The 19546-nt window shown below is 43.3% G+C and overlaps 1 long non-coding RNA gene across 1 annotated transcript in view; it reads left to right on the top strand.

Moving 5' to 3' along the window:
* The window catches only part of LOC115304825, a 48970-nt gene that overhangs the window by 5881 nt on the left and 23543 nt on the right, over positions 1-19546 (top strand). The window contains exon 2 of the long non-coding RNA XR_003914628.1: positions 5219-5308. This is a non-coding gene — a long non-coding RNA (uncharacterized LOC115304825). The remainder of the gene's footprint in view (positions 1-5218; positions 5309-19546) is intronic.

Genomic DNA, 19546 nt, shown 5'->3' with positions numbered 1-19546 from the left:
GTGCCCCTTGCTTTGCATTTAATCATAAACTTCCCATATCTTTTTGGAAAAAGCAGGAAATGCCTAACTAGATTTTGTAGAAGCATCTAATGTGGGTATGGCCATAAGGAGTGAAATGCATGCCCTGATCTTTATCCAGTTGCGATCTCTTCCTGTGTGGCATCTCACCCTAGGCGCCCCTTGTGCCTATGGAGCTTGGAAAACTACCTAAAACACCCCTTCACCACTATGAATAAATAGCCTGTCTCCCCTCCTGGGCTACCCAACCAGGAAGGAGGGGTGGGAGATAGCCAACAACAGACTTTAAGGTCTAGCTGCTTGAGAAGATTTTTCTCTTCTTTTGCCTCTTCCTGGTTTCATCTTTTCTATCCTTCAACCTGTTCTAATCCCTCGAAAGAGAGGCACAAGGTTTTCTTTTCCCCCGAGAAACTAGAGAGAGGGAGAGCAAAGGAGATTTTGCTCCAAGGGAATCTGCTCCCATTTTATGGGGTTTGTCAATAATGTTCCTTCATTAAGATAGCATCTCAGCAGAATGAAAGAGGCCTCTGCCCTTCATGAAAAGAGTTGTTTTCTCTTGGGGGTGTGTGAGGGGGGCATTAAATAAACCTGTTTTTTAAAAAAGTACCTCTGCAGCAAGGAAATGTGTTATTATTGTAATTGTCTAATGCTAATTATACTTATTACTATAATAACCATTTTGTTGTAACAAATGATGTAATCCTCTGAATTTCTGTCACTGCCAGAGGCGAGTGGTGTGTCTACAGCAAGAGGGTACCAGGGAGTGTTCTTGGTGGGGAGGTGCAATCAATCCAGTGACAGTGAGGGAGCCTGTGCTGGTGAATGGCTTTGCTGCCCTAGGGGTGAGGGATGCAAGGCAGAAGATGTGCAGATTGTTTTCTCCCCACCCCTACTTCTCTCTGAAATTCTTCAATTTAGGCCCTTTCCTGAAAAGTTTTCAACTATTCAGTGAGACCTTCATTTATTCCTTCAACAAACATTTACTTGGTACCTACTATGTTCCATATGTTAGAGTCAGCCATAGTGATATAAAGTAAATAAGATGGGATCTTACTGCTGAGAAGTCCATGGTCTAGTGGTGGGGACTGATATACAAACATGACCTTCAATGCACTAGGACAGGTGAGACACAAGAATGTCTATTTAGAGTGCTGTGAGGACATGTGTGGAAGTCATGATTTAGTCTGTATATGGAAGCTCAAAAAGCTGGGTTTTTTGGAGGAACACTAGGAATTTGTAGCACAGAGAAGGAGAGCTGGTCATGCCACAGAGAGGGAACTATTAAAGGCATGAAGACATGCTAAACTTGTTTGTTTTGTGATATTAATACCAATAACAATAATAGCTAATATCTCTTCAGGTCATGCATTGTTCCAGACACTTGTGTGTGTCAGCTCACTTAATCTTTGCAACACTATGAGGTAGTGTTGTTGTGAAGGTTAAGTTGAATTAGTAGATGGAAAGTACTTAGAACAGTGCTTGATTGGAGTCATACTGGTTATTTTTTTAAATTTGATTTTTATTTTTTGAGACAGAGAGAGAGAACACACACACACATATGTGTAAGTGGGGGAGGGGCAGAAGGAGAAGGAATGAATCTTGAGCAGGTTCCACACTCAGCACGGAGCCTGATGGGGGGCTCGATCTCACGGCCATGAGATCATGACCTGGGCCAAAATCAAAAGTCAGATACTTAACTGACTGAGCCACACAGACACCCCAGTATTGGCTATTTTTTTATTATTTCATTAACAGATGCAAAACCTGAGGCTTAGGTTGAATAACTCATCCAGTTTCACATATACAGTGAGCAAGAAAGCTTGGATTGGAAGTCTGGTTCTGAACAGACCCCCAGTTTTTAACCGCTCTTGTAATTAACAGGTGCATACCAGGGACAGGTAATAATTTGTGATGAGGCTGCCAGATAGTTTGGGGCTAAAGTGTGAATGGCCTTGTGTACCATTAGAGGTTCTAAATGGAGATCAGGTTTGTGTTTTAGGAAGATCATTCCAGAAACTGAGACTCTGTGGACAAGTGGCATCTAAGACTGGTTCTCACTCTTGATGTGTTCAGCTCAGCAGCAGCTATGGCCAACGTGAGCTACAGAACTGCCTTAACTTGCTGCCCATGAGACATGGAAGAAAGTCAGTTTGGGGAGACCATCAGGTTAACAAGATCTGGGGAGAGGGCCAAACCCAATTTCCAAGGCCCCATAACTTAAACGGGCCACAGTAACATAATGTCAATAGGCCTTCACTGTTAGTAGACACTTCAGGCCTTCTCTATTTCTCTATTTCTCTATTTCTGGGCTGGAGCTTTGTCTGTCTCATTCACCACTCTATTTCCGGTACCCAGCAGAGGGCCTGGCCATAAGAAATGTTAATAAATCCATCATATGAAGGACCATCCACTCTCCTGGAGCCTTAGATACTCCAAATTTGGCCTAATGCTCCTACAATTGACTCCTTCATTAGCAATCAAAAAGGTTATGCCTCTTGTTTTCAGGGTCCTTTTCTCCATCCCACCATACACACAGACTAATAATTCCCTTCTTTTCCTCCACCTGTTACCTTAAGTTCAGCCAGTTCCCCTTAGTAGGATTTGAGGAGTGCAACAAAGGGAACAGTGATAATGGTTAACATTTATTACATGCCTGCCAGGTGCCAGGTACAATCTTAAGTACTTTACATGTGTTACCTAAGGTCTCACAACATTGGTATGAGGAGATATTATCATGATCCTAACTTTACAGATGAGGAAATTGAGCTATGAAGAAGTCAAATACTTGTCCAAGGTCACATGACTTTTAAGTAACAACAGAGCCTTATCCAAGACACCAGTTTCTCTTAAATCTTAATAAGAGAGTCTTGTTAAAATGCACATTCTCATTCAGTAAAACTGTGATGGGGCTCAAAATTCTGCACTTTTTAATAAGCTCCCAAGTGATGAGCATGCTGTTGGCCCATATTACATACTGAATGTATATACTAAGACTCTACACTTTGTTTACTACTTCCCTATATCAACCATTCTCTGAGTCATGTTGTCACGAACTGTCAGAGTTATTTCCTGAATAGGCAGGACATTTGCTTAAAACAGTTCTATGAATCATAGGAGTTACCTTCCTTCCACAAGAAAAAAGGGGGGTTAGCAGACAGATATTGTATTGACACATCTTTGTGCTCCTTGTGCAAAGAGCTGAGTGTGAGCAATGGGCAGACTTGGTGGGTGTGGGCCCTGTGTCCTGTAGGCTCCAAGTGCACCTTGACTGATGGCCATCAGCAGAGGCACCTCTGCCCCCATTCCACTGAGGTCAGTAGTTGCACTAGACCTAGGCATTTCTGGTGAAAGTGTCTCAGCCTTGAGGCTTCTACTGTAGTCTACCAATTGTGCCTCCAGAAGTCCCCAAGCTCAGATGTCTGGAATTCTTCTTTGTTAGCCCCTTCCAAATGCACAAGCTAATAGAAAAAGGCAGAAAGTATAGGAGAACAAGATTCATGAAAAAAGTAGATCAATCATTTTATTAACAAGTATTTATTGAAGCCCTGATATTAAAATACAGTGATTTTACCCTAAACTCCAGGCCTCAGATGAGCTACAGGAATAGTGTCAACTCTCATCTAGTATCCTTTCCTATTCAAGGCTGCCTTCTCCTTTATTTCTCAGCCAGACATAATCCCTAAGGCAATTCTAAAGGCAGGAACACATTTTTGGAAGATTAAAAAAAATGGTGTATTGGGGCGCCTGGGTGGCTCAGTTGGTTAAGCGCCAGCTTCGGCTCAGGTCATGATCTCATGGTTTGTGGGTTTGAGCCCCACGTCAGGCTCTGTGCTAACAACTCAGATCTTGGACTCTGCTTCAGATTCCGTGTCTCCCTCCCTCTCTGACCCTCCCCTGCTCACACTGTCTCTCTCTCTCTCTGTCTCTCAAAAATAAATAAAAAACATTAAAAAAATTTTTTAATGGTGCATTAGGAAGTCCCCCAAAATTTATTTAATTTTCTACTGACTTGACAGGAGCTGTGTCACAGCTCTGCTGTCTCAGCCAGTTGCCTGGAAGTTGACTGTAGCCAGAGCCCAGAAGCTGAACCTCAAAAGTCCCTTCTGATTCTCTGATTTCATTCCAGTCAGGCCTGGAGGCCTCTTGGTGCTCAGGTGAAGTAGTTGAAACCCTTATGGGCAGTTATAGCTCCCAGACAGCTTGGGTTTACTCTTAGAAAATCTTAGACAGTTCACCTCTTGGACAGATGGAACTCCCAGTGGGAGAAGCAGAGACCTGTATGTTGTGGGATTTCTCCGATCCTTTCCATTTCTTCTAATCCCCGTGGCCATCCTTGAAGTCTGGATCAGCAACAGCCATCTGAACGAGGGTTTGCTTTCAGAGCCTTCTTCACTTTTCCTATATAAATAAAAAATTTCAAATTAGGTCATTAATTCATTCTACAAGCATTTGAAAGTGTGTGCTATGAATAACACATTGGGCTAGTTGCCCAATGGAATATTAAAAAAAATGACTGAACCATAATCATTTACTCAAAAATAGCCTAGTAGAATAATAATTGTGAGCTAGAATGTGCACCATGAGAGAGGCACAGATAAAATTCCCTGGGGTCCAAAGAAGAGAGACCAAATAAGTAATGTGTGCAAAAGGCATTTTTTTAAACTGTAAATACTCCATACATGTAAGTTTTTAAATTCCCAAAGCAAGGAAAACAGAACAAGATGGGGAATCAGGAGGCCTGGCTCCAAATTACAGGTTGGCAAACTATGACCCAAGGCCTGTTCTTGTTCAACTTTCAAGCTGAGAATGTTTTTTGTTGTTGTTTTGTTTGTTTACATTTTATTTATTTATTTTAAAGTTTATTTATTTATTTTGAGAGAGAGTGAGAGAGAGAGAGGGAGCATGTGCAGGCACTCACAGAGGAGCCAGGGAGAGGCGGAGGCAGAGTGATAGAATCCCAAACAGGCTCAGGGCTGTGAGCACAGAGCCTGACTTGGGCGGGGCTGGATCTCATGAGATCTTGACCTGAGCCAAAACCAAGAGTCAGACGCTCAACCGACTGACACACTCAGATGCTTCTGTGTTTTACATTTTTAAAGGGTTATATTTTAAAAAAACAAAACAAAACAAAGAAGAATGTGCAACAGAGATCATACGCAACTTGCAAAGCCTCAAATATTTATTGTTTGGTCTTTTACAGAAAAAGCTTGCCAACCTCCTGATCTCAACCAAATTTTACCCTAACTATATGAACTATGCAAAAACCTGCTAAAGAGTTGGAGCTCATCATGTAAGTAATGGGAGAACTATTCATTAATTGAGTAAGATGGCTGGATTTGGTGGCAGTAGGAGGATGCCTTGGAATAGGAGAGCATTTAAAATCCCAATCTTGGGGCTCCTCTGGCTCAGTTGGTAGAAACATGTGACTCTTGATCTCGGAGTTGTCAGTTTGAGGCCCATGTTGGGTGTAGAAATTACTTAAAAAATAAAAATCTAAAAATAAAATAAAGTCTCAATCTAGGGTCTAGAACTAGTGGAGGATGTATATTTGGGAGCCATCAACACATATCCAGTGATTGAAACTCGAGTGGATGAAATCACCCAAGGAGAAGACCAAAGATGGAAAGTTGGGAGTATCTACTACTTAGTGGGGGCTGGAAGGATGAGAGAGGAGAGAAAGAGCCTGAGAGAGTGATCCAAGTGGTAGGAGGAGAGCAAGAGATGAAGAGTTTCATAGATAGAGGGGGTTGTTGACAGTGTTGAATGCCAAACAGGGTAAAGTGGAGCAAAGACTGAAAAGAAGCCATTGCATAGGTCACTGGCAACCCTGTGAAGACAGTTTTGGGAGAGAGGTAGAGTGGTGGTGGGTAGTGCCTTTCAGGATGTTGGTAGTGGAGGGGAGGATGGAGATCAGCCAGTGGGAAGAACACCCATTTTGTACACCCTGCAGGGGTAGCGAGGATCAAATTAAATAATGCATGTTAAAGTTGCTTTGAAAACTGTAAAATACTTACAAATAAATGGCATTATGTTATTACAAACGGAGACTCTTCCAGTTCTAAATGGTTTTTTTTTTTTGAGAGGGAGAGAGGGTGAGCGCACATTAGTGGGGGAGGGGCAGAAGAACAGAGAGAGAAAATCTTAAAAAATTTTTTTTCAATTTATTTATTTATTTTGAAAGAGAGAATATGAGCAAGGGAGGGGCAGAGAGAGAGAAAGAGAGTGAGAGAATCCCAAGTAGGCTCCGTGCTGTCAGCACAGAATCTCCTGCAAGGCTCGAACTCACTAACCATGAGATCATGATTTCAGCTGAAATCAAGGGTCAGACGCTTAACTGACTGAGCCATACAAGCACCCTGTAGTTCTCAATTCCATGGAACTATTTCTCAAAGTTTATGGCTTTGAACCAAAGACTAAAGTTTAAAGTTATAAAGTCTAAAGTTTCCCTTCTTCAAGGCCTTTCTCAAAGCTCACTCTGATTGTCATCTCCCGAGCGTCTGACTTCCCAGTATGGAACTACTTGTACCAGTTAGCAAATCTATTGCTTATCTTCTCTGCAAACCTTATTTCCCTTCACTTCTGAGCCTTCACCCAAGCCATTTGCTTTGCTTTAAGGTTTAAGAATTGCTTGCCTTAGGGGTTGACAGATTTAGCAAATAAAAATGCAGGATGCTAATTAAATTTGAATTTCAGATAAACAACAAATAATTTTTAGTGTGTCTCATGTAATACCTCATGCAACACAGGCATGTCCTCTATTTTATTTGGCAACGATGCTTCCTCTACTCTCTTAGTTTATCTATATGTGTCTCTTCCTTAAGAACTTAACTCAAAGCTTATGATAATTGGCATGATAACTTAATAAAAAGAATATAGCCTTGTTTAGACAAACAGATTTGAATTCAAACCCTGGCCCTCTACTCACATGCTGTGTGAACTTGATTAAATCTCTTAATTTCTCTGAATCTGTAAGTTATCTTTCAAGGCTTTTGTAAGGATTAAAGTAAACAAGTTTGGTTTGTTTACTTAGGTCTTACGTAGTTATTTAAACCTCCCCAACCCCACAGGTAAATTCTTTGCTCTACATGCCCTCTCTGCTTAAATACTCAACCTGAACCTCCTTCATTTGCATTGCTGCTTAGGTTTTCAGCCTGGGTCAGAGTCCTGAGGAGGAGATCTTATTTCTCCCATCCATCATGGGATGCTCTATCTGGATCATTCCTTATAGAGCCCATGGCAGGGATCTACTCACAGGGAGTTTCAAGATAAGAATAGACTGCTGGAGGGCACCTGGGTGGTGTCCAGCTTCAGCTCAGGTCATGATCTCATGATCCTGGGTTCAAGCCCTGCATCAGGCTCTGTGTTGGCAGCTCAGAGCCTGGAGTCCACTTCTGATTCTGTGTCTCCCTCTCTCTCTGCCCCTCCTCTGCTCACGCTCTGTCTCTCTGCCTCTCTCTCTCAAAAATAAAATAAACATTAAAATTAATAAAAATTTTTAATGTTTATTTTATTTTTGAGAGAGACAGAGACAGAGACACAGTGTGAGTGAGGGAGGGGCAGAGAGAGAGGGAGACACAGAATCTGAAACAGGTTCCAGGCTCTGAGCTGTCAGCACAGAGCTGGATATGGGGCTTGAACTAACAAACCACGAGATCATGACCTGAGCTGAAGTCAGTTGCTTAACTGACTGAGCCACGCAGGTGTCCATGGGTTTCCTCTTTAACTCTCAAACTCTCAGTCAGAGGATAGAACTTCTTTTGCTCAGTTGGACTTCCCTGCCTGCCCTCAATACCCCCAAGTGGCAGGTGGGAGGTGGAGTCTTGTGCCCTTGCTTCCTCTTGCCTGAAGCTCACTTTCAACCATCACTATTGTAATACTACCCACTCCCTCTCACCCTAGCTGCTGGTGGTGTGGGTAAGGAGTCAGATTAGCTAGATCTCCCAGCTCTGATTTTTATCTCAAGCCCAGAAAAAAAAAAAAAACGGCAAAAAAACCTACACCTGACAAAACTCAGTAATAGAAGATGTTTTCTCCCCCTTCCCTTCTCTGGTCCCCTGGAGCTTATTTCACTGGAAGGGAACGCAGGTTGATGTATTTTTAAATGGCTTTGATTTTATCACCTTGCTTAATGATTTGGCACGTTATTTATTAGATGGGGAGCTTCCCAGAGGGGCCTGGCCCATTAACGTATAAATAATGTGGCAAATAGTTCAATAGAGCCGTAAAAAAAGTGATTTAGAAATAAATTGACCTCTGTTTGTTACATGTAAACGAAGGCCCAGGGTCATAATGTATTTCATGCCCTTAAGCTGGGTTGGTGGGGTTGGGGTGGGAAGGGATTAGTAGGGGGCTGGTACAGACACTGGGGAGATTTTTTTTGTCATAGCTCTTTTTTCCTCTGCCATGTTGAGGGTGTGGCGATGTGCTGTGGTCTGCATGTGGTGTGTCTGTGGCAGAATGAATAGATTTGATACCTATGGCCTGGGGCAGCAATGCAGTTGGTTGGTAGGGATGGGGATGGGTGATTTGAGGTGGGGATTTCCTTCTGGACACAAGTCCCTGTTTGTAATTTTATTTTTGAGGAGTTAACATGTAACCCAGGTATGTGGAAGAGAAGTTGATGGTTTGAAAAGCAGGAGCTGTCTTTGATAGGGATGTGTGTATTCACCTTTCCCTAGTACAGGATGCAGCACATAGTAGGTAGTGAGGGAACACCTACTAAGCACACATCCACATATCTTCTGTGAGGTAAGGAAAGGAGAGCATGACCATTTCTGAACTAGAGATGGGAAAGAATGGGTACAACAGCAAATGTTTATTAATCACTTCACATATGTAACCTAATTAAATCTTTTTTATGTTTAAATTGTTAATGACACATATTCATAAGAGTGTATAAAGAATGTTTGTGCCTTTTAATGAATAATGTGGCACCTAGAAATGCCCATGCAACCACCATTTATTTAAAAAAAAGAACTTAGCTAGGACCCCAGAACCCCCTGCCTGTCCCCCAATTTTTTAAGAGAGAGAGAGAGAGATAGAAGCCAGGGCAGACAGAGGGAGAGAGAGAGTCCCAAGCAGGCTCTGTACTATCAGTGCAGAGCCTGATGTGGGGTTCGAACTCATGAACACGAGATCGTGACCCAAGCTGAAATCAAGAGTCAGACAGTTAACTGACTGAGCCACCCAGACTGGCCAATGTTATGTCCCTTTTTGACCACAATTGTGTCCTTTTTCCAAAGGTAACTGTCCTGTATTTTGTAATAATAATTTTCTGGTTTTTCATTATGGTTTTGGTTCCAATGTACGCGTCCTTAAACAATACCATTTTGCCTTTTTTTGAATCTTTCATAAGTATACTTGAACTGTGTGCATTCTTTTGTATCTTACATTTTTTACTCAACATTTAATTTGTGAGATTCATCCATCCATGATGTTGCTCATCACTGTAATTTGTTCACTTTCATTGCTGCACACATTTTATAGTATGAATATACTATAACTTATCCATTCTACTGTTGATAGACATCGGCATCCTTTCCAGTTTTTATCAACTGAAAACAGTGCTGCTCTGAACATTCCTAAACATGTATCCTAGTGCACCTGCAGCCATGTTTTATAGGCTGTATACCTAGTAGTGGAATTTCTGGGTTATAGGGTATGTGAACATTCAAGTTTACTTGGTAATACCAAATTATTTTCCAAGTGGTTATACCAATTTTCCCTCTTACTAGAGTATCTGAGAGTTCCTACTGTTCTAGCATTCTTGCCAAACTATTAGTAACCCTAGAGTTTTCCAATTTAATCTTTAAAATATCACATCAAATTGGAATTATAATTCCTATTTTACAGATGATTAAACTGAATATCATAGTGTTTCAGCAACTTGCTCAAAGTTGTATAACTGGTAAATGGCAGAGCCAGTATTTGAACTTGAATTTGACTCCATAACCCAGTTTTTAATCTCTATACTATTTCTTGATAATGAATACTTGATAGATTTTTGAATAAATTATATAGCAAAAATTTCTGCACATTTAATTTTGTTAAACAACTGAAAAATGTTTCTTTAAATGGTCTATCCCTCTTTATGCTTACTACCAACTTGTGGAGTGAGAAAGGTGGTTTGTTTCAGATTTGGGGTGAGGTAACCATTTAAGATTAAATATTTAATCTTGAATATTAAACATTTGTCAGAGAGTATCTGACATGGAGTTGACTGTAGGATGTCCAGACAAAGCTTCCAAAGATGATCCAGACCATCCCTCTCTAAAGGCAGGTGAAATATCTGTAAACAACTCTTGGGTGAAAGACTCCACCCAGGAGCCAGAAAGTCCTTTTTTCATGCTACTTCAATTCCTGCTGCTGTTTCAACTCATTCCCTCTAGTTCATTCTTCCAAAGAGAACCCTTAATACATGATCAAAGGCCCCCTTTCTGGTTTCAGGGTATCATGTTGGCTGGGCAGAGTTTCCAATAGAGTCAAGGCTTTAGGATGTCTTTCATCCCAAGAGCTCAAAGCCTCCCACGGACATTAACCCATTAATCACCACGCTGCTCTGTGAAGTTGAGAACTAGTCAGTGGGAGCCTCCCCCGCTTCCCAGGTAGAGAAACTGAGTTCATGACTTGTCCAGAACTGCCCATGGAGTCAGGATGGAGCCAGGAAAAGAACCCAGGTATCCAGGGAGACCATCTCCTCCACTGTTAGTGAATCAGGGCTCCAGTTTTCTACACATTCAGCAGAAAAAAAGGACCCATGATTGAATGGTAAAAGTTGAGGCCAGTATTACAGGACACCAGAATCCTGGGATCATTGAGGCAGACAGCCTTGCCCAAGGAGACATGCATTCCTCAAGACAAGTGCCAGGGTCGTTTATTTTTGTCTCATTGATGTGCCTGGTAGACTATGTCTAGTGCATAGAAGGCCCTTAATAACTATTAAGGCTGAGTGAGTGTAGGAACAAGCAAGTGGCAGGATGCCTGAATTTGTCTTATTAGCTGGGCCTCCCTCCGACTCCCAATTTTTCCTTCTAACAAGAACATCTTTGCGAAGGGACACGAGGAAACGAACCTTCAGTCCAATGTCTCTGGGTGACATATGAGCCTACGTAGAGCAGTGGGGAGAGAAGCCTTAGGTCCCCAGGCTGGGAATGGAAAAGAGAAGGGGTGGAAGGAGTTCCTGAGACTCACTCTTACTTTGCCTAAGAAGATCTATAAATGAAACTAAATTTTAAGCTTATTTCAAAAATTCTGTGAGTTCCTGCCCCTCACCTGCCAGTGTAGTTATCTGGGACGGACACCTTTGCCAATTATAGTCTTTATCCATTCCACAGCACACAGCAGAGCTCTGGGCCTCATGGCCAGATAAACATGTGAATTTTGTTTTCTCTTTGTCCTCATCATTTTGTTGACAATCTCTGTGGATGTCTGTTTAGAGCAAGCAGTGAGTATATGTCACTTTAAAATATATCGTTCTTGGGGCACCTGAGTGTCTCACTTGGTTAAGCATACGATTTCGGCTCAAGTCATGATCTCATGGTTTGTGGGTTTGAGACCCACATTGGGCTCAGTGCTAACAGCTCAGAGTGTGGAGCCTGCTTTGGGTTCTGTGTCTCTTTCTCTCTGTCTCTTTCTCTCTGCACCTCTCTGGCTTGTTCTCTCTCTCTTTCTCTCTCTCTCTCTCTCAAAAATAAAAATTAAAAAAGAAAATAAAATATGTCATTCTTAGTGTGCACAGAGATCACAAAATCAGACTCTTCTAAGACTAGAGGACCTCCATAGTCATGGCTTATGCATCTCTGTGTTGCAGTAGAAGATGTCTACCTCAGTTATGGGATGAACTGGAAGAGAGTTATCTGTTTAAAAAAATTTTTTTAATGTTTTATTTATTTTTGAGATAGAGAGAGAGACAGAGCATGAGCAGGGAGGGGAAGAGAGAGAGGGACACACAGAATCAGAAGCAGGCTCCAGGCTCTGAGCTGTCAGCACAGAGCTCGACAAGGGGCTCGAACCCACAAACGTGAGATCACGACCTGAGCCAAAGTCAGAGGCTTAACTGACTGAGCCACCCAAGCGCCCCGAGAGTTATCTGTTTAGAATATTTGTGTATGTGAGACTCTTTATGTACATCTTTACACATGACTATGTGTTTATATGCAAGTTGATTTACCTGTTATATGTAGGAATCTCTGTGAGTGAATGTGTCAAGAGTGGGGACATTTGTGTAGGCGACTTTGCTACCTTTGCTAACACCTCCTGTAGATTTTCTCTATCTTCAGAACTTCCTTCCCTTCACCCCCCAGTAGGTGCTAGTTGGCAGCTCCTGAAGAATCTTGGGGCTGGGGTTGAGGATATTTGCTCCCTCCCAATTCTTCTCCTGGCATGTCTTTATTTCAGCCACCCATCCGATCCCATCCTCATCCCTAGAAGGGCTTCCCGCTGCCTGCGTTTATCTCCCTGTTTTATGATGTCATTTAATTAGCTCGCACATGGTGGTTTTATGGGACAAACACGGCCTTGTTTGGCTTATAACTGGATTTCACAGCTCTGTGGGGACAGGTCAGGAAATCTTAGGCCCGTGGTGTGTGGAGTTCAGGAATACTGGATCTTTAGGAATACTAGGAATTTGAGGAATGGTCTGACTTGGAACTGTATCTTCCAAATACTAGAAAAAAAAGTCCCCTGTCACTTTTCTAGCTCCCCAGCCCATAGCATGTGAATTAGCCTTGCTGGGGAAGTGGGAAGGCTGTGCCAACCACAGCCAAGGGGATACCAATTCTCTTGTTGTCTTGAATCTCTGTTGGCTGTGTGATACTTGTGGCCCATAGATAGAGTGACCACTCATAGGGTAGTTATAAGCCTCCTGAACATCAACTCTTGGGGAATGAGATGCACATACTGTAGGGCATACACTAAAATAGGGCCTGTGAGCTCAAGATCCCCAAATGAGAAAAAAGGAGAGAATCTTATTCCTTTAACAGAGGGCCTAGTGGGACAGTTAGGGTGTTGAAAAAGCAGGGTTCATCCACATGCTAACTAGGGAATTGGGGCTACTCTTTATGCACATTTATATTGGGATTGCCATGTGCTGGTTTTGGTTTGTGGTGGTTGTTTGGTTAGCTTGTTAGGTCAGGAAGGGAAAATATAAGAATGAACTATCCAGAACCATTCTAGAAAGAGGAGTTCCATCTGATTTTCCTTTATCTCCAGGGAAGGAGACACTGCTCTCTGCTGCCTTGTGTGACAACCTTTTGTGGGAAGCAGCTTTCCTTCTCCTCTTGCCCACCTCATCAAAGTACTGATACACGCACCTTTCAAAATGTCTATGAGCAATTTCTTGGTCAATACACTATTTTTTCCTCAGCCTTCGATAGCACATTTCTCTGGCTTGGTGTTTGTGAGTAACCAGGTGCGTGTCTGTGAGATCTGCATGGGGGCCGGAAATAGACTGGAGGAGCCCCAAGCAACCTCTGCTTCTTTCATCCCCCCTCTGCCCTCTTCCACCTTTCTGCCCCTTATGGATGAGAGTCTCAACCTCATGCCCTCACTCCTGCCCTCCATCTGTTCTTCACCCTCCCCTTACTGTGGCTCCCATCTTTCACATCTCCCTCTTTGGTCTGTCCTTGCATACCACGCCCCTTTGGGCCCTCCTTCTGAAACCCATCAATCTTGTTTTCTCCAAAACCACTGGCAGAAAGATGGATAAGAAAAGTAGCCCTGAAACAGGTAAGCAGTACTTCTAGGAAAAGGAAAACTGAGGCAAGTGTCAGTCTGAGGTTGGGAAGAATGTTAAGAGAGAGTAGCGATTGGGGGAAGAACACACCAAATTGTAACTATAACCAGAAATTTAAAAATCCTAATCTCAGATACAGAGACTTATTTGAATATAATATGTTATAAATAGGGGATTCTAAACATCACTCCCCTGCTGGAATTGTCTGGATTTGGTTCTGCCTAGATGCCAAAGGTTAGACCAGATGATTCCCAAATTCTCAGAGAAAGAAAGGACTCAGTCTCTCTGGGGTCTCTGTTTCCAGAATCTTCCTTGTCAAGATATCTTCAGAAAATTTAACCTAAATCCCTCCTCCTGCTGCTTGTAACATGTTAGGAGTCTGGTGATGAATACAGTTCATCTTGGCTGTCCCCTCCTCCCTGGGATCTTGTGACAGCACATCTCACCAAAAAACCATTAGGTTCTGAAAGTGTTGGGACTGGCCCTGGCATGTCTTTGCTCTTCCGTGCTGTCCTATCTCCGGATGACTTCAGAGAAGGTGAGGGTGGTGTTCAATGGATGCTCCCACCTCTCCCTCCTCTTTCCTCTCAATCGCCAATATATTTTCTCTGACAGTTTGCACAGATAGTTAAGATACCGTGTAATTAATGTTGCATTTGAAAGCCAAACATGATTTATATCTGACAAGCTCAGTCATCTTTGGGATGACTTGGGGGGTGTGTGTTATGTGTACTTGTGTGTGTGTGTGTGTGTGTGTACATATGTTGGTTATGTCTTTCTGTGGGAGCAGACTAGGTATTTGGCCCTCTACCTCTCTCTTCCACTCAGTTACCTTCCTTTACTGAATCAAGAAACTGGAGTATACAGAGGACTGGAGGGAGAGCCAACATCCCTATTCTCAGGAGACCCTTGGCAGATGGGACTGATAGGATACATGGGACAACAGCGCACACACAGACAGAGGGGATGAGGGCAGTGATGGAGGATGGAGAGACACTATCGGAAGCAATATGGGAAACTTACCGACAGAGGACTTCCTTCAGGAGGGACTGTGGGGGGATATTTGGAAGAGGTGGATTAGCACCCAAGAGAAATGAAAGGAGGATGCCTTTGATGAGAGAAGACAACCACTTTAAAGTAGGAGAGAAATTGCAAGGAAGGAGGCAATTTTGCCTAGCTTGAAGGACGTGTCTGAATGAGGGGGGTCAAAGGGAAGGGGAGCGGGGGAAGGGATGTTCCAGTGGGCAGGGGGGCGGTCAGAGCGCTGGTGATGTTTTATTAAATGCATTCGGGAGGCATTTGGTCAGTGCCTTTGAAAGCTGAGATGCAAGGTGGTAGGGTTCAGAGGTGGGGGACTGGGCTTGAAGAGAGCAGGGGTTACAGCAAGTGGGAAGAGCAGCTAACAGGAGTGGAAGAGTAGAGAAGCCACCATCAGGGCCTTCCTGAATATTGCTTCTGAGCTTTGTGACAGGGGAAAGGGTAACTGCTTCAAATTTTAGTAGGAGAGCTTAAAGTTGGACAAGAGAAAGGATTCTATAATTTCCTAAAGCAAAATGCACCACTGCATCGTTTCTGTGCCCTAACATAGGTTTGGGCCGGGAGGAGGGTGCTTGGCTTTAAGGCAGAAAGATGCACAGGGATAGGGCTCATCTTCAGCCCCTGGGGTAGAGTGGGAGTGGAGGTGGTTGGTGTTCTTAAGTTTTGCTCTCGGCGTCTCTGGCTCAGGCTTCTGTCAGTACAGACCTGCATCCCAGCCCCGCCCCAACTGCTGATTATACCCCTTGGGATGCATCATTGCTAGGAAAGCAGATGTGCCAGATGTGACATGTTTGAAAGAAGAAAAAAATCCCTTACCTCTGAGCCTTGGGGAGAGCTGCTAATCACCGTCTTGCTGCTGCTCATGGAGAGGGCGGGGCTGAGGTGGGTTTTGTGCCAGCTTCGAACTCTCCTAGCCCCTCTGCAGGAGGATCTCCAAACACCTATGGAGCCAGATGCAGGAGAAGGAGACTTGGGAGAGGAGGAAGAGAAACTGAGGCCCATATTAAATGGAAAAGATTTTGGTTGCACAGTAGTGGGTGGGCTGCCAGCTAGTTTATTGTTCTGAGTTGAGCAATTTATGTAACGAGGTGCTGGTGTGTGCGTGCATGTATGTGTGTTTCTAGGAATTCAACCCCATGGCATCACTTCAGCTTATCTAGCAACTTCTTCGGGAGGACCTCCATGACTTGCTGGGAGGCCTCCTGCTCCATACCCTTCAACTGCTCTGCAGTCTCTCCTAGTTTTAATTTCTTCCTCTCCTCAGGAATTGAGCTCAGAACTTGCAGTGTGTCTTGTCCTTTGCCTGAGGGGAGCCTCCTGAGCCTTGCTGACAGATGTCTCAGTCTGGGAAGCTCCAGCATGCTTTGCTTAGTGCCTCTCCGCCAAGACGGCGCCTGAGGTACCCAGATGTCAGGGCCCCAGTGCTTCAGTTATTCCTCAAGCCATTTCCTGATGCCGGTGGGATAGAGGAACAGTTCCTTTTGTAAGACTAGGAGGGGCTTAGGAGAAGAAATACAAGAAAGACTCATGGGTGCACTAGAAACTTCTATGTCTGAGGTCAAGGTAAAGTTAAACAGTACTGCACACTGCGTAGAGAATGGACATAACTGTTCCATGGTGTCTACAATCCTTAGGAATGTAGTTGACTCCAAAAGAATCTCTGCTCAGATTCCTAGGAGGTGATTCTTGATTACATCTTTCCTTAGGTGTTGACATTTCTTACTTTCTAAACCAGATTATAACTCTTCTAATCTAACCCCAAAGAAAGTGGACCCACCACCAAGACATCTAGGCTAATCCTAGGACCTTAATGCATGTAAGTAAAATCGTAGAGTTCTGTTGTCTCTGCCAACTAAAAGTCCACTGACTAAACCAAATCCCGAAGTAGCTCTATCTCTAACCCATTTCTTAATCCTGATCCTGAAATTAAGCCTAACTCAAATCCCAATCTAATGCTGCTCCCCTCCCCCGCTTTCACTGCATGGAATGATTTCAGGGGAGGAGGGTTGGGGAGGAGAGGGCAAGATGAGGAATGCCTTTGGGGAGAAGGAGGAGGAGAAGATCCAGCCAGAGCGACCTGGAGGAGCCAGTGTGGTATCTGGGAGCCTGAGGCATGATCCCGGTACTTGCCAAGCCATGAGTCACGACATCATTCTCCATGGCATTTTGTTGGGGGTGTGTCTGGGCTGGCACCTGGTAAACAGCCTTGCTTGGAATGAGGTGCTTCCCTTCTGCCCCTCTCCCTAAATTTGGGACAAGAGAGAAACTTCTGTCCTGCGAGTCCTTTTCTCTTTGAGATTTCGCAAGGCTCAAGCAAAGCAAGAGGAAAGACTTGGCACTTTGTCATTAATTGCAAAGAGATCATGGAGAGACTAAATTACTGAGAATGCAGAGTCTAGAAGCTCCCAAATGTGAGGTGACCTCGTCCAGCTGCCTGAGCATCATCCCCTCAGGGACGCAGAGTTGCTCCACTTTGCCCTGTGCCCTCTATGACAGGGCCCATGCCCTACCGCACCTCCCTCCCACTGTAGCTATTGCCTAATTCCAGATAGGCATCCACTGTGGCCGGATAGAGATCTTTATGGAGGTAAACCTGTGCCTGTGGATGAAATAACAGCTGGAAACACCTGGAGCTTTTTCTTGAACCTGGTACCTCTCCTTGGCTAACTTGAGTCATGATGTGTCACTTTTCTGTCTACCTGACCCATACTCTTGGGAAGGGAAAGAAGGAGCAGGACACTAATGACTGTTTTCTGATGTTAAGGCATGATTAGGACTATTATTGTTTAGTCCTTGGGGAAGCCAGACAACCATCAGCCTGACTCTAAACATATGTAGCTCAAGACAGTTGCTGTCCTCAGGGCTCATGGAAGATCCACTCCTCCCCCCTCTATCCTTAGCCCACATCTGCCAGCCCTGCCGTAACCGCTGTATATAGGACTTGGGGGAAGAGGGATGCCTGGTTCTTTGGTGTATTCCTTCTAGGCCTCATTTTTGTGCCTGGAGCGGAATTTATACTCCTCTCCCATTGCAGATTTAATTCCTGTCTCAGCCTCTTTCACAGGGTTTGGAGGCTAAAAGTCTTCTAAAACTAACTTGGAAGTGATAGTGGTAGAACTTTACAGTTCTTTATGAAAGATCTCGAAAGTTCTATTCTTTTAATGATACACTAAACTCACTTTAACCAAGCCTGACTCCCTGGTACAACCCACTTAGAAAAGACCAGAATTCCAGTTTGTTGAGGATTTCTAAAATGTAGTATGATTTAGAAAAAAATCAAGTCAAAAGAGGTTTGGGGTCAGAGTTCCTGCCAGCTGCCTCCTTTTTTTTTTCTTATAATGCTGAAATATTATAAGTAATAATAGTAAATAACACTTAAATGGTATTTCACAGGAGAATCTGGAGGGCCCAGTCAGTTGAGTGACTGACTTCAGCTCAGGTCATGAGCTCGCAGTTCGTGAGTTCAAGCCCCACACGGGGCTCACTGCCATCAACCTGCCAGTGCAGAGTCTACTTCAGATCCTCTGTCCCTCTCTCTCTGTCCCTCCCCCCTTATGCTTTCCCCAAAATAAATAAAATATTTTTAAAAAGATATTATTTTACAGTTCCAGGGTATTTTCATTTATAATCATACAATAACCTTGTATGTTTGGAATTCTTACCCTCATTTTACAGACAAGGAAACAGAGTACTTACATGATTTCCTTAAGGCTGTGGAACTAGTAAGCAATAGAGGTGGCATTGGATCAAAGTCTAGTGACTGTTGCAAGGGGCTGAAGATCATATGTCCAACTACTATAGGAAGAGTTAGGGAACCCTTTCTGAAAAATTCCTAGTGAAATCACAATGAAGTCACAAATGTGTTCCTAATTCAGAGGTTTGGGATAAGATGGTCTTGGTGTGGGGCCCCCCAAAAATGAGGTATATGAAACCAAATCTATCCTCTTGTCAAGACAATGTTAAGAGAATTGGGAAAGATGTGCCATCATATGCAAGCTAATAATATTTTATTGATAAAATTTTGGATGTTCTAATGAGTGTGACTTAGAATGAACCTCCAGAGGCTTCAGGTCCCCATCTCGAGTCCACACAGTCAACATGTGGTTGGATGCCCTGCTCTTAAACAATAAGAGGAACAGGAGCCCATTTTAATTTTTGATCCACCTGCCAATTTTATCTTAGTCTAATCTAAATCTCTTTTGCTACTGTCCCACTAGTTCTGTTAGTGGGAGTGGGGGTAGGGGATATTTCAGTCTACTTGTCTATCTCTCTCTATCAAGATTTGGAAAGCGGGTGTAATATTCAGTTATGGGTTTATGAATAGTTCATTCTTTTCAGGCTTTTTCAGCCTAAATAATGTCAACTCCCTTGGCCTTTTCTTCTCACATCCAGCTTTTGAAAAATACTGGTTGTTCCAGGTCTTTCAGGGAGGTCAAGTCTCTAAGAATATGAACCATTGTTACTTCCTTCCACTCCGATTCAGGCTGTTCTTGCCTTTGCATCCTTGTAAACGCTTCCTAACAAGCCTTCCCTTCTTTAATTCTCTCCCTCATAACAATCCTAAACTCTGTTGTTGTCTCCCTAAAACAGGTTTCTAATCATACCACTTTTCTGCTCTGTTCCAAGGAACTCTATTCCTTGTTGAGTGTTTACTATGTGTCAGGCACTGTACTAGGTGTTCTATGTGCATCGTCTAATTTAATCACCACATCGATCCTATTTAGTATGTACTTTTATTTTCTCTGTTCAAAGATGAGG

This window comes from Suricata suricatta, chromosome 10 (genome assembly GCF_006229205.1).
Source record: "Suricata suricatta isolate VVHF042 chromosome 10, meerkat_22Aug2017_6uvM2_HiC, whole genome shotgun sequence".
Lineage (NCBI taxonomy): Eukaryota > Metazoa > Chordata > Mammalia > Carnivora > Herpestidae > Suricata > Suricata suricatta.
Note: the sequence above shows the minus strand (reverse complement) of the source record. Positions and strands in the feature narration are given on the sequence as shown.